The 16,515-nt window shown below is 40.8% G+C and overlaps 1 protein-coding gene across 1 annotated transcript in view; it reads left to right on the top strand.

Moving 5' to 3' along the window:
• Positions 1-1,382: 1,382 nt before the first annotated feature.
• lrrc4ca (leucine rich repeat containing 4C, genome duplicate a) overlaps positions 1,383-16,515 on the top strand; it is a 142,594-nt gene continuing 127,461 nt past the window's right edge. The window contains exon 1 of the mRNA XM_028959060.1: positions 1,383-2,085. The gene's annotated coding sequence lies outside the window, so the exon portion shown is untranslated. The remainder of the gene's footprint in view (positions 2,086-16,515) is intronic.

Below are 16,515 nucleotides of genomic sequence, written 5' to 3' on the forward strand. Positions count from 1 at the left end.
GAACCACTGGCATAGCCAATGGTGACTCAATATAATAATACATTTCTGTTAGTGACAATTTTCTGGCTTGCAAGCAAAACACTTAACGTCATCTCGTTCTGGTATAAATATATCGTATTTTCAGACATGTACAGAAGCTTTGAGGACTCAACTGCTGATTGTTCTGTTAACTGTCTTGCGCTTTTCTAATTCTGTTGCAGTATATATAAAAATACATAACAGGCACGACCTCCTCTCTAACACTGACTTTAATGATTAAATACCTTATAGCCCTGTATAGGTCTTGTTTTACAGCAGTTTTGTACAACGCACAAAAAATAAAATATATAAATTAAATTGAAAACCAAGCAGCCCCTGTTCTGCCAAAAATCTTGTTCCAATCCAGTGTGCACTTCAAACCTCTCAAAATAACACCAACACACACATCCGTTTTACATCACCACTTGACTTCCTATTAAACTTGCTGTAGAACAACTTTGCGGCGATGGCCAATCATTTGACGGTTTACTTTCCCGAGCGATTTTATCATATGCGTATTTGCAGGTGCAGGATTTATTTAGCCTAATTTGCAGAGCCTAATTCGATGCTGGCCAGGTGCAGCAGTAGGTGCCCTATATGTCCACAAGTGTGTGACTCCACTATGCGGTGGTGTGCCAACATCTGTTCTTCCATAATAAGCATGCAAATTTGTCTTGGTTAAAATAGTTTTCCTGAATTTTTTTTAGTATATATTTCTTAGAAAGTATTTTCTCTGCCAGTAAATCTTTCACGCTGACTGACAACCCTTGACACCCCCCAACCCATATCTGAACAAAATAGCCTAAGGGCCCTCCTCGCGAGGCGCATATAGATATGGCTTCCATTTGAAGCTTGGCCAGAACGGTCCAGCACACTCCAGTTTTAACCTGTTCCAAAAATCCCGACGTAACAGGGTGCTGAGCACCCCAGCGGGCCCCCCTCCCCACCAAGTACACCACATTTCTGCTGCTCACATCAGCAGGGAAAGCGCCCCCCCCGATGGATCTCATGTGGCTCCTCAACAGCCCCTCTTTCTGCTCACAACACGGGCGCAGGTGAGCGAGATCAAAGATAGCAGCATGGGTGCGCCGGTCCGGTTCAGCTCCACGAAATGTCAACCTCCGCCGCACAATCGCGTCTTTAAGGAAAGCAGACCGAACAATTTATTTGTATTCCAGGCTCCTGCCTATGTCTCCTCACGTGTGACTGAACGAGAGAGAACAAGGGAGCAGTGGAGGGAGGGAGGGAGAGAGAGAGAGAGAGAGAGTGGGAGAGGGGTGGGGGGGTGGGAGAGAGAGGCTGAGTCAAACGCGATGCAGCAGCATGCTGTGACAGAGCGGGCATTATTTGAGCAAAGACCACTGCTGAACGGGGAGGATGCAGCGGCTCTGACCACATCCCCGTCACTCAGTGCCTCCACCTTCAACACCAGCCGAGAACCAGGCAGGGGTGGTCTTGGGAGGGACACTGGAATTCTGGCATTTTGATATTTTGATTTTTTTTTTTTTTTTTAAAAGGATGTCGTCTCCTAATCTTTCTTTCCGGCCCCTTCTCATTTTCCCCTCTCCTTCGTCATCTGTCTGGGTCTGAGGGAAGTCCCATGCCGAGGACTGTGGCGTGAATGTGAATCGGTCCTGAGTTGACGCCGGTCAGAAGTATCAGTGGACTGCTCCTTCCCTCGGTTCGCTGCAGATACATGTGCTCTGCTGCCAGAGTTCATGGCCTGATTCCACCAAGCTCAGAGCAACAAATCAGAGAAGGTTACAGCGAAGACGGTGATGTAATGGGAAAAAGGTCTCATCCTCTTCAATTTTCATAAAAAAAACAAACAAACAATAAGACAAATCCTGAGACTACATGAGGATTAATTTTTTCTCCCCTTTTCCTACGAATCTCAGGAAAGGGTAAGAAAACAGGAAGTGACAACTGCCCTCTGCTTTTGACAAACCTACGCTTGGATGGACATGAAGTTTATTTTCTTGAGCTGCTTACTTCAGACTGGCTGGCTTACGTTGCAATAATCCACCTAAACAGACTTTTCTGCAGCCCGACTCGTAGGTGACACTGGTGAGTAACTTTTCTTTTTTCTTTTGTGGGTAAAAACAGAATTCGGATGATACGCCCCTAGCCATGGGGAAAATGCAATTTATCTGAAATGACAGATTTGACACCAAATGTTACATAAAAGAAATCTAGTCGACGTGAAAAGGTGATTGATGTGATGGTTGTGGGCTTTAAAAAAGCTATAATTTAAGGGGGCACTCTCTTGTTGTCTGCATATGAAATGCTGTTTTGCACCGCTGATCGCTCATGTGCACCTTGTTGCAGACATTATCGCTGGTCTGATCACACCGAGGGGGGTTCTGTGCAAGGGCGGTTTGTACCTGAGTCATTTGTGGAATTTACAGAGGTGTTTCAGTGCATTTGCCAGGAGGCTAGATTTTCTGATATATGACTTGATGGAAAATAGAGACCCCGGGTTTCTGTAGTGAAACAGTGGATTTTGGCGAAGAACTTGGATAAAACCTGCAAGCTTGGATGCTATCTGGAACAGGTGTCAGTCCCTCAACATTTCATCCAGGTAATGGGCACATCATCGCATCTGAAGGCATATTTGCTGCATTTGATACAGATGGCTTTGTCTGAAAAGCAATGCGAGGAAGCTTCACTCAGGTCACATCCAGAAAGAGTGAGTTTATCCACTTTGCATTATTGTTCACCCCGGCGGTTAATGGTTAGCCTTATGTGAAATGAATCGGTCACACTCTTTAAAGCTTGCAGTTCATTTCATGCTTGTAGCATGTACTTAGGTGAGCCCTTGTGAGTGAGTGCTAACTGCAGGAACCATATGCACCCATAAATATTAACTGGGGACACCTTGCCTCCCTGTTTCTTGATCTTTCTAAGTGCTTGGTGGGGGGAGACTAATAAAACTGAATTACACTGCATTTCATGGCATTTCATTTGTTGAACACAGAGCATATACAAATGTTTTAAAATTGCTAAGCATGGTTAAAAACATGAACCTACAGACCACTAATGAATACTGAAGCTGATAGTAAGCACATAATACTTGGACATAATGTAAAGGATAGATCTAAAAAAACTGCATATATGCTAGTAATTATTCAGAATGAATACTATGAGTGATGAGCTGAGTTGTGATAAGGATTACGAGGCTTCCTGTCACCTTGCCACCAACTTTTTTGTGAAAAGTATGCATTTATGACTGCCACGTGAGATGCAACCCAGGTCATTCAATGCAGATGTTGCCTCAGAATTATTTATCAGCAAATAATTTCCCTGCAATCATTGTCATTTGTCTTGAGCTTGTTGGTTCAAGAACGAAGAACTTGCTCATGCACAGATTGCCTGTTGCTCTTTGTCAGTCTGTAATCAGAGGTTCAGTGATGCTGGTCAAGAGCTTTGCATGAAGTGCACGCATATCTTATCATCTTTCATCTAGCGTGGACCAATCGTCACTGATTTTGTTATTGTTGATACTCTTTGCCAATGCATAATGCAATTAGCATTATACTGCATCAAGGTCCTTTGATGGGGTGAAGCTGCAAATGGATCTCTGAAGCATCTCTTTAAATATCATACCATCTTATTACTCAACCCCGCATGCCCAGCTGCTGCCTGAAAGATTCTATATAGGAACACTTGGATAAAAGATGAAATTTTAAATATAATGCAAGATAAACCTTTTTGGGTTGTTTATATATCGGGTTGTTTGTAATATCAACCTTCCTTATTCCCTAATAATCCTGTTGTAATATGTTACAACAGCAGGATAGTATTCAAGTCTCTGGTTAGCTTATTATTCCTCCAATGTTCAATCACTCTCAATGTTTTTCAAAGTTTTTGACAGTTACAGCATAAAGTTGTGGACATGTAAAAGTGTCATGCAGTGTACTTGTCTGTGCAGTTCATGCGTAGATCATTAGAATTGCATCATAATTTCGTTTTCAGAACAGCCAGACAGGCCTTGTAATTTGTTGGGTGAAAAGGACAGCCAGAGTGTGCCATTAAAAACTGTACTTTGTCGATTAAAATCGTGTACGCTTCACAGTTCAGGCACCAATTTATCTCTCACACCAGGGCCGTCCCGTGGCATAGACAGTAGGCAAATGCTAAGGGTTCCTTCCATCCAGGGGGTGCCACAAACGGAGAAAGAAACAGTGCGTTTCTTAAAACTACTTGGGATTAATGTGTCTTAAAAAAGCCAACATGAATTTACCTTAGCAAAGCCTACTATGATGTTATAATGAATAATGGTAGAATAAAAACGGTATTCACTCCTCCACAATGTTGTTTTCACACCGTTCATGTGCGAGCATCGTAAAATGTGATGTTCTGAACATGCTCTCAATGGCACTTTTTAGGCTGTCAAGTATCACTCAGGATGACATAAAAGTGGTGTACTTTTATGCTACCTAAAATCTTGCCTATGGCTCCAAATTTGTTAGGGCTGGGGCCTTCACAAGTTTACCCCATGTCACATACTCCGCCCGTCTGCCCGATTCACCTTCACCTGCTTTCTGACTCCAAACATCAATCACCTGTCTGTCCTGATCAGCTCCCTACAGTACCCTGCACCACCAGATGTATATGAGGACTTTCCTTTGATCACTGCCTTGTCGATCATTGCCCTGTCAGGTCAGTTCCCATCTCTATGCTGTTCTCACTTTGATTCTGTGGTCTGGTGACCATCCCAAATGAAGCAGTCTTTTGTCTACTCAGTTTGTTTGTCTGCCTTGTTTGGGGCCTCATCCACTTTGTCTTTCAGTTTTTTTTAAAGGTCCCCTGACATTAATTTTTTTTTTTTGCTTTTATATTGGTCTTAGTGGTCCCATAATACTGGTCCCATAATCTTGGTGCAAAATTTCAGCCACTTTGAGCCAGTCCGACACTGAGATTTTCACAGGACATGCTGCTTCTGTGTCTGTAGCTTTAAATACAAATAAGGAGGAGAAAGGCGGGGCAAGGAAGAGAGCAGCCTAAAGAAATAAGGGGGCATTCCTGCCTGAGCTTCCGATTTCTGAATGCAGAATGGCCAAAGCACACTTTACACCTATCACCATTTCTAAGGACAATAGACATGCAAAGGGAACTAGTATTAATGTTAAATAATCTCACAAAGTGAATATAAGGGGACCTTTAAATAAACTCTGTAACACACTTGTGCCTTGGTTTGCCTTTCCACCATTGTGACCCCTGGCAATCTATAACTAAAAAAGTGAAAGTGAAGTGATTGTCACATGTGATACACAGCAGCACAGCACACAGTGCACACAGTGAAATTTGTCCTCTGCATTTAACCCATCACCCTGAGTGAGCAGTGGGCAGCCATGACAGGCGCCCGGGGAGCAGTGTGTGGGGACGGTGCTTTGCTCAGTGGCACCTCAGTGGTAACTTGGCAGATCGGGATTCGAACCAGCAACCTTCTGATTACGGGGCCGCTTCCTTAACCACTAGGCCACCACTGCCCCACAAACTATGCCCCATTTTGTAATTTCCATGTACTGCACAAACTTTTCTTCCCCGTTAATAGTTTTTCATTATAAATCGTGATCTTAATTCCCAATCTCAGAATTCTCTGACACTGCTCTAGTTAACTTAACCTTTTCCCTTCCCATTTAAACTACAGTCTCACACCCGTTGCTGGTGTATTCTGATGCAAAAAGGTTTAAGACAAGAATCTATTCATTAAAATTAATTTCCATAGTTCCATTGTACCAAGTTTGTACAGTGCGGTTCACATGTTGTACCATCTCACACAGTCTGATAAGTTAAGATGAGTTTTATAATTCACAAATTACAGTAATCTCATAACAATATCATTTGAAAATACATTTGTCTGTAGAATGACACTTAATTCAGACAATGAAACACACAGATACTGAGTTCAAGAACAGTTCAAGTCTGAGTTTAATTTCTGAATATCTTTGGAAAAGAGAGCCACAACTTGGACCTAATTTCCAGTGCCCAATGAACTGTACCGATGAACAATGGCTTTACTTGAATTCACAATTGAAAACAGGCATCATCTAAGGACAGACACGGAGTTCAGACCAATCTCTGCATTCAGCCGTGATAGCAGGGAGGTCACGGTTTGCTTTGCGAAACCACAACGGTGTCAAGCATAATGGATTTTGATCGCCCAGACATATGGAGGCCATGTCAATAATCCTTTACGCAGCTCCTTCTGCAGACCTGGGAGGTAGGGGCTGATCTGAGATAAGATGTAAATATTATAGTAATTGGTCACAAGTCTTAGCCAAGATTATCTCACATCATCTGGGACAAATGAAGGTGAGGGGACTTGAATTGTTTACACCGACTTAAAGGCTTTAAACAAAAACCCTTGTTGGCTCAGTTCTCTGTATTAAACACTGTAGTTGAATGGAATAGCCTCATCAATTGGATAATTTGGTATGTACGATTATTACCCGTGAATCTATACACTAGATGTGTCATGTCCCCGTGGGATACATGACATCAAACGAGGGGAATGTGTGTGGAGGGAATACACAGATACCAGGACCAAGTGAAATATTGTGCTTTTTCCTCAAGTGCTCCCTGGGCTTATGTGTTGATTGGCTGGCAGTTGACAAGGGAATCGGTGGACGGAACCATAATCCCAAGCTCCGCCCAGCAGGCAGCCTAAAAGGGAAACACGCACCAACGCGGAGCACCCCAAAACATTCTACGGCCCAAAGGACATAACAGATGTCACATTCAGCCTCTGAACGTCAATGCCACTAGCATAGTTAAAGTTCCAAGATCTGACTGTACGAGCAAACTTTTGCGCCACGTACCGCTATAATAACGAGCGAACAAAGAACATTTATTTATTTATATATATCTTGTATTGTACAAAATTTTGCGTTGGACAAATAACAATATTCATGTAACAGACCAGAGCACCTGTCTTCTCAACCCCATAGGAAAGACACAGCTTCTGTACTGACGCCTGTATATATTGCAGTTCATTGTCTATAGTTCTTAACAAATCTTAACAATATGCCTCTGTGTATGGGCCTGAATGGCAGGGTCTTTTTAGTTAACATTGCTGGCAATTTTTTTTTTATTTGCATTGTTTTGCATGTAGTAGGAGTGTAGTTTAAATTTATTTTGAATGAAAAAAATACCCATATGCAGATTACATAAAAAAAAAAAAAGTTTTCAAAAACTCCTTCTCTACCAATGTATTTGCGATTGCAAAAACAATTGTCTGACATTTGAAATGAACAAAGACACTTAAAATAGCTTCTCAAATTGTCCAGTTTATGGTCCTTTAAGTCTGTATACTGCATCAGTGTTAACACCAGTAGTCATGCTTGCTGGGTTTATGAACATATTTTCCGATAGTTTTTCCTCAGGTTCTCAGAAATCTCTTTAGCACATCAGTTTGCACAACATCTTTAGTTTTGTTGTCCTTTTAAATAATTGAAACCTGATTTTGAAGTGGTAGGTGAAATGAACAGAAACTGACAAATTGTGAAAAAAAGAAAAAACATTCAGTGCTTTATAGCAATTTACTGCAATGACACTAACCACAGCTTCTCAATTACACGTAAAAAAGGGGTTTGAGATTTAGGTACCCACAAATTGGGTGAAGTGTCAATGCCAAATTGGCCCTGGCACTGGAATAATGTTCTGTCCTGAAGATAGCCGGGATGGTCTCCAGCTTCCTGCAACCCTGATCTGGATAAGTGAGTTTAACGAATTGGTGGATGAAGTGCAGGAAGTGCAAGCCTACGTCGTGTCGGCATTTTGTAAACATCTGTTTCCCTCTGCCAGAAAAAAAAAAAGAAGTCAGAGGGATTTCAGGAAATCTGCACCTTCCTGTTGTGTGATGGGGAAATGTGGACTAGTGTTTAACATCCAAACATGATTTGCAAACAAGCTTCAAATATCTTCTTGCTCATCTCCAGAAAATGAAATGGTCAAACTTCTCAGCTCAATATAAAACTTTGTTGGAAGTTCTGCAGCCTGTGTTAAAAATATGCGGGCAATGAGCCATTATCCCGTTTTGTTGCTATAATGATATTCATTGTCTTACAGGAAACGACTTAATTACAGTGACTACACGGTGTCAGGATGTTAACTAAAGTTAAACACAGTATTCCGTTTACTGGCTGTCTGGGCTTTGATCCATTTGCAAAAGTGCATTACAACATTTACACGGTTCAGGCAAAACATTAAAACCACCCGTCTGACACTGTGTAGAAATTACTTATATCTCAAAGCAGCAGTGAATAATGAATGAGATCACATGACCTGTAAATGTGTACTCTGTAACACATGAGATCATTTTTTTTTTTTCAGCAGTATATGCTCTGTTGGATCTGACGAGGGTCTAGCCTTCACTTATGATGCTCAGAGTACCTATTACTGTGTCTTCCAAACACCTGACTTGTCACGCTATCCTATATGTCACCTTGGCAGTCACAACTGTAACAATATGATGTTATTATGTTTGTCATTTCAACTGTTGGGGGTCTAAATGTTGTGTGCAGATTGTAACATTGTTGTACATGTAGCAAGGTGACACCCAAAAAATAGCCCAAGTGAGATATTTCTAAGATATTTCTTCAAAATGACAGTAGGGATCATCAGAAAAAATGGTGGTGTAGCGTGTCATTCATTGCTCAGCGGTGTCACAGCACTAGCGTTTGAACAGCTTGAAACATATGGAATGGGAAAAGCACCGAATAGTGCTGTTGGCAGTAATGCACCAGTTATTAACTAACACCTGTTCTGCTCACTCGCAGGGCCACTCTAGGTCCTGCAGAATGGAGGTAGGCTAATGAAGGTCACCTCTGGTTAATTTTGTGGGCGAAATAGCAAGAGACTGTGAGTCTGGGTGAATGGACTGACCTGACCTCTTCCCCTCATTCTCAGCAATCCTTAGGACTGTGCTCAGGACAGCAGAAACCGGTGCATTTAACATTTTTTTTTTTGTAGGACTGGGACATGCTTTCTTAAAAAACGTAATTAGAGCTAAATATTTTAGCATGGGCTGAATGGAAAACACTATTGTGGTTCAGGAAGATAGTGTTGAAGGGATAGACCCCATTAGCAATTCCACTCACAGGTTTTATTCTTCCACCTCCCATTTGACTGTTTCTAATCTAAAAGTTCCTCAGCCTGGACCGAACCTCATTTGATTGGAAATTATATGCTAGCTACTCTACTAATTGCATCATCACACCCAACAGTATCTGGGAATGACCACATTATGTACAGAGCCCTTAAGAGCACAGCATTTCATTTAGGAACAAATGAAACATTTCCACACTGCTCATAACCTTGCAGCTACGAAATGCCCTTGGTGTCGTAGGATTGATATAGGCCAAAGAAATGCTGGTGCTTACTTTCATATGACGTTAATGTGGAGGAAATGGACTGGATCATCATTCGCTGACTCCCGGCAATCACAAATTCACTAAACTGATCCTCAAAAGCTACACTATTATCACACTATAATGCCCCAAAGTCTCATATAAAATAAATGTGTACAGTAATGAGTGGCTAATCAAAATCTTAGATATTTTAAAAATACATGATTATTATTATTACTAATATTAATAATAAAAATAGCAGTCACTTTCATGACTTTACATAAAAACACAACTGTTAAATTGATTTTAAGGTTGCCTCTTAATTACATATATATGTAGCACCCTCTCAGGTGCACTGATATTATTTGTATTATTTTTGTTATTATCTGTACAGCAAGTGTATTTTCGTTTCATTATATGCTCATATAATATGTTTATATCTTGTTTAAACTGTGTAATGGTATGCGGAGTTTATTTTGTGCTGTCCTATCATAGAGGGGGATGGAGAGCATGTGACAGGAAGAGTTGGGAGAGAAGAGACAGGAGACAGCGTTTTTGTTAGTTTTAATTTAATTAGTGAAGTTACACGCTTTTGGTTAAAATAGCAAATGCATTCACATGCATTTAGGTTGTACTAGTTTGGGAGTTAAATATTTTTCATGCATAAGGGTGCATAGTGCATGACGGAGGTTCGCTGACTTCCAGAGCAATTGCTATAAAGGGTAGAAGTGCAGACTTCGGTGGGAACTCTGCACGCGGCGGAGGCCAGAGAGACCAGCGCGACGCGGGACGGCCCGGTGCTGTGGAGGCGTTGGACCACGCGAGGAGCGTTAATTCTACATTAGGAGCTGCACCGACGAAAGTTTTATTCTGCAGACGGCAGAAGTGCGGCGGATCGTTGGTACAATGCTGGAAGACGTAGTGAGTAGACTCAACACACCAGTTTGAGCTCCACCAAGCGCGCCAACGATATTAAAAGGTACCTGGACGGTGTGAACATTTAAAACCCGGGTATTTTATTTTATTTGTGTTATTGTTTAAATGTTTATGTGGTGTGGGTTTTCCCCTGTTTAATTGTTGGGGAGGGAAATAAATGTTCAGTTGTAATATATAGTTCTATTGTACCTGTGTTTTCATGTGTTGTGGTTTTATGGGAATTGAATTATAAATTAGTGCAAGGGAGGTGAATCGCATACAGCTATAGCCATTCCAACAGGCTAGCCTGAGCTCTTCGACACACTGCGAGTTCATAACCCTAGACAGAAATTAAATTTACTTGGTAACTTCCACTTAAACTCCTCCCTTGCATCATATATAGGTGAATCTGGTGGTGGGTTCTTTAAAATTTCATCATTGTAAAAACAAGTTTAGTGGGAGTGTTACATATATATATCACCAAAATCCCCAGAAATTACACTTACATATGTACACTTATTTATAGACAGCTTGAATGTCTCGTGAATAACTCGTAATTACGCCTGGTTGTTAATAAAAGACATGCAGCAATGCAAGGCGCATTGATACATAGAAACTTGATTTTGATCTCACAGAAACTCACAGAGAATTATTCATGAGAAGGATACATTGCCAGGCCCCAGTTCTGCGTGCTTATGTACCAAGAGCTTTTGAAAATCAGTCAAGGCAAATAGACGATTTTCAAAACAAGGTGAGGGAAATAAGTGTTTCTTAGAATGTAAAATATGATATGTACTCATCTTAAATGTCTTTATCTAAATACAATGTGTTTTATTGAAATGCTGTCATGCAACATTGCAAAAATTCAAATTTCAGATTTTTTTTTTTTGGAATGTAACTTAATTGTAATGAACACATTATATGTACAATGAAAATGGTCTGTCCGTGTATTTTAATATGGTTTGTGCTGCAGATTAATAAAGTCAGGATAGTAACAGACAGATTGTTAGCAGCAGAGCCTGGTGTGAATTTTTGGCATGAAGCAGCATTGAAAGCGAAACATCAGTGGGGAAGGGTTGGTGCGCCGGCTCATGTGTACGCGTGTAGCTGCTAAAGCCTTGACTAATTAATGCCGTAATCTGCGGCCATTTCCACACTGCATTTGTGGCAGAGTGTCCTCGGGGGGGATTCGGGATTTTTTTTCTTTTATGACTGAGCCAACAATGGGTTTCCTCTTCACACACCAAAAAAAAAAAAAAAAAAGCGAGAGAAACAACTTGCTAGTCCATCTCGCACATGTGCAATGATCAAGATCTGGTTCGTTGAGCTGTCATATTTGCTGAGATTATATGACATAATGCTGATACAGAATAAGTGGCAGGAATGCATTTGCATGAGTTATTTACAACGTTTGCAGCTGAAGCTGTGTGGAGATGTGATCGGTTTAGATTTGCACCTTACTTCTAAGATCGCACGTTGTACCAGCATCTATACATGACAAGTTTAGAGTCAAGGACTGAATTCATATTACTAATCATGTTGCTCCATCTCAGCTTTGACCTTGTCTTCAAACAGACTGTAAAAATATATTTGTTGCAAGTTGAAAGACTTATCAATTGTGACAATTGAGCAATGGGAGAAAAAATAACTCAGCTCCAAAAGAGAAAATAAAGCAATATTGACATTCACTTTTAGATATTAGACCACTGTCTCACACTTTTTAAAGCCCCACTCTGTCTCCAAATATGGCCTTCTTCTCCCCCACTCAGCAGGTGGACAGAAGGTGAATAAATGGGACTGAATAGCAAGGTCCATGTGGGGTATTCCTGCAGTCCTTAGTCAGAGGTTCCATTCGGACAAGGCAGAAACATCAAAGGATTTGATATGTAAATGTGATGATAATTAAAAGCATGTTGAATCTTGAAATTGGGTGATCAAATTGGGGCAGTGGTGGCCTAATGGGAAGGAAGCAGAATCCCGAACCGCTGAGCAAACTACAGTCACCACACACTGTTATGGTCTTCTCTGCTCATGTTGTCATTGTGTCTGGCACCGCTGCTTGTGGTTCAATGTCCACGCCACTGCTTTCAGGAAGTCCATGTGTGTCACGACTACGGACTTACGGGGGAAGGAGGCGCAGAGGTCTGACATGCTGGGAACGGGTTTTATTAATAAACAAACAATAAACACAAAGAAACAATGGCGCGGTGGCCGAAAACAATTTAACTTAAATGAAGAACATAAACTTGCCCGCAGGCGTGTGGCGATTGCCAGAACTCAAAATACCAAGCCGAAACTGAAGTTCGTGCTCAGAGTCGACGAAAATGTCGTCCCTTCGGAAAGGGGCGGAATTATGCGGTCTATATGCACCGTCAGGATTGGCCACCGGTGTTGAGACCAGCTGCAGTCAATCCTGACAATGTGCTTACACGGGATCCTGTATGACACATACACAAGTCACTGCACAGCACATACCAGTCATGGATGGACACACACAGGACATGGGGAAACCTCTGGGTTCGTGTTGGAGAAGAACTCTGTAGACTCCACATCACGCAGGGTTTTGTACAAGAGATGATGAGATGCAGCAAGCCGCTCGTTACACTGGTCCCTATCCAAGCCGAAGGGACATGGGAAGGAAACATGAGAAGGAACCCACAGCACGAAAGTGTGAGAGCGGTAATGCCAAGATCACACTATGAGATTGGGACGTACCAGAACGCACGCGGCTACAAGCAAAATGACACGCAGTCGTTCTTCTTCTTCTCATCTCTAATTCTGGTCTTTCTGTAATGTAGGTACCATTGTTCATACAATTAACCAAATCTCTCTCAAGTTTCTTATAAACGGTACAATATTAATACATCAAATTAGTTTAGGTGCTAACTTCAACACTTTACTTCAGAATTGTTTTTCTGTGGTGTGGTTTATCCCAAAAGCAGTATTAGGATCTTGTAAGGATCTAAAAATGCTTCATGGTAAAATTCTGAAAATGCAACAATAAACGGAATATAAGTAGCGACAGCTTTTTTTTTGTCACAATTCACTCAAATTATTACAATTTATTATTAATCCAGTCCATAAATCAATATTTTCTCTATATTACCAACACTCTTGAAAAATGAAAATCTCACTATTTTGGCATAAGGTACTGTGATGTCCCACGGCCATTGGGGATCACAGCCGGTGCCGAGGCACCAAATTAAGGAGTCCTGAGTAATCTCTGCTAAAGCCAATTTTCCAATCCACCCAGGACTCTTTAAAAGCAGTTCTGCAGCACCCAGTGGGTGCAGCGACATTAATGTGGACTTTGCTTACCTTAAGATCGTTTTGTCACACGCCCTCCAGCTAGTTTATGTTTATTATTCTGGCCATCGAATCAGGTTTAATTTCTGTTTATAATAAATATCCTTTGTCAGAGCATGCCTCGCTTTTGCACCTCATTTCCCTTCCGGCACCAAGCTGTGACAGGTACGCAGAGATGGTCTCTGAAAACTGGCAGCTAAGTCAGCTTTTGACTTTGCAGATTCCCTGACGCCTTCTGTTGCCCTACAAATATATGCCTGACAGGATCTTTTTCTCCACTCCCACATGCCTAACAAGGCTTCCGCAGTTATTCCCAGCAGGAGTGCGTCACATAAAGCGAGATGGATCAATAGCGCTTAGCGTTTAATATTCTCCACATAAATTATAGGAGTGCTGTGGGAATGCGACCCCTGTTATCTGAGCTCAGTATAAGGGGAAAGACAACCATGCTCTAACCAATTACACTGATGCAATGACCGCTCTTCTTTTTTTTTTCCAAAAAAAAGGTATGTTCTATCTGCACTCTGAACTGAAATATATCACACCCTCTCTTTCCCTGCGCTGTAACTGATTCTCTACAATGTTCATCCCTCATGGGAAAAGGTTTCACTAGCGGCCTTTTTTTTTTTTTTCCTTTTGGTTTTTCCACCTGGCTTTTCAACCTGCCGTACTATAGGGAAATCATCTCATGGGAAATTCGACATCCCCTCAGCACATGACTTTCTCTATGGAGTTCAATGAGTTGTCATCTCCTAAATGTGGAATGTGGCTGTACATTGGGACACAGGATGATTCATCCTCGTATCATTGGTTATATGACAATATGCTATGTGATTCTAAAGACAATTCAGATCACTCTCAGATCTGCTAGGGAAGGAATTGGGTGAAACACAAGGCACCTGTGTTACTACCCATTATTAAGGAACTGATACCATCATCAGAATGAGAAGCTCCAGGGTGACCAACCATCCTTCACAAATGCTTTATATGAGGGGGGCACTTTCACTTTCTTATTTCTCTCTTTTTTTCTTTTTTATTGTGTGTATGTGTGTTTCTCTAGTCTGAAATGGGACCATATGAATATAATACAATGTGATTATCAAATAATTTTGGTCCAGAATTCTGTTGTTCCAGTATGGCTTTTATTCACAACCTGTGCTTTCTAGGTTATGTCTAGTGCCCTGTCGAGCATGTAAAGGCATGAGACCTGCACTAGTTTGTTGTAACTTGGGAAACTAACTACCTCACTTTGTCACTTTTACACTTACAAGCTCTGTTGCACTACATGGTTTGCACTCTCCACCACCATGTGCCCTTATTTGTATATTGTGTTTTTAAAATTGTATTTATACCTTTTGTATTTAATGTTACTGTTTGTATTTAATGTTACTTGTAAGCACCATGGGTCTGAGAGTAATTCTCTGCATGTCCTGTACATGTGGCAGAATTGACAATAAAGCTGACTTTGACTTTTGACTTTGACTTGAATTAGGGAACTCACCTAAACTTCATGTCATAAATTAGGTGCCACTCTGGTCCAACTTGTAGTGTTTAATAACTTCATTAAATTATGACATAACCATCCTTTTTTGGAATGACAATTGAACTGTCTTCTCATCTACAGGGTCTTATCCTGTGCAGTGTAACTGGCATCGACAGTTACACTGCATTACAATTTTCACAACTGAGACTCTGTTCAGCCTGTAGTTGATCTAAATTAAACATGTAAATGGGAGTGATTTTTTTTTCTTTTTTTTTTTTTTTATGCCCGCTGATTTAAGTCATTAAATATCAAAACCTCTCCAGATACTATGTAGATGCTCACTCATTTCTCAAACGAGTAATTTACAGTTTTATGGTACAGAAGAATGACTCCAGCATCTCTCATTGCTTGCCATCTTCTTAAACAAGAGAAACTATAAAAATAGAACAAAAGAATAGAAATTGTATTTTTCTATGTGATTATTAGCTATTGTTAGCATGTTAGCTTGTTAGCATCTTTCTTTAACCAATGTCATACCTGAGCTGCAGCATCTCATTCTAATGCCATGAATCTGCTTTCAATCACTATGGCTACTACCAGCAAAACCTCACCTTGGTTTTCCTGAAGCCTTGGTTTTCCTGAACACTGACGTTTGCTTGAGGATTTCTTTTCGATGAGCCTAATTCTCTGCAGTATATGATACACTCGTCCTCTTCTCTCCTCTATGGGATGATTTATGAATTTTTGTTAAATCTCCTAAAGCCCTACAGCATTTAAAAATACCCCCAAATCAAAAAACACTCTCACAAAGGCAATTAACCTTGAGCTGATCAAGGTAGCACAGACACATAATTAAAGTACAGGACTGTTTCCAAAGCTGCAGAAGACATAAATATAATAACAACAACAATAATAATAATAATTTTTCAAGAAGAACCAATGACATCAAGACTCGCTGGTTATACGAAGAGCATTGAAATCCTTACAGAGGATTTTTTTTCATTATTGGTGTACAAGTATTGCGTCATTTTAATATTTTGCCTTGTCAGTATAGTCAGTGGTCGGATCTTTTCATTGCCCTGAGCCATTGTTTCAAGTTTCATACTTTGTGACCAGATTGTTAAAGACAGTCACAGGCAGGATTTGTTGAAAGCCATATTTGGATATACTGTATGTGTGCTTTTTTGTCAGTGTGTGTCTGGGGATGTTAAAATTCTGTTTTTCGTGTAAAGATGACCGTGAGCCCTGTCCTTTTCCCGCTCATCTTTGGTTAACTTTGATTCAAAGTGCAGTGGTGATGTGCTGCCTGTTTCACACAGAAGACATTTCACTCAAGAAAGGCTTTGAACCATGGTGTCCCTCATTTCACATTGTTCTAATAAGTAGACACGTCATAGGGAACAAGGCGAACAGGGGCATAAATAATTCAGCTCAGAGGGA

Source organism: Denticeps clupeoides, chromosome 17 (assembly GCF_900700375.1).
Source record: "Denticeps clupeoides chromosome 17, fDenClu1.1, whole genome shotgun sequence".
In the NCBI taxonomy this organism is placed as follows: domain Eukaryota; kingdom Metazoa; phylum Chordata; class Actinopteri; order Clupeiformes; family Denticipitidae; genus Denticeps; species Denticeps clupeoides.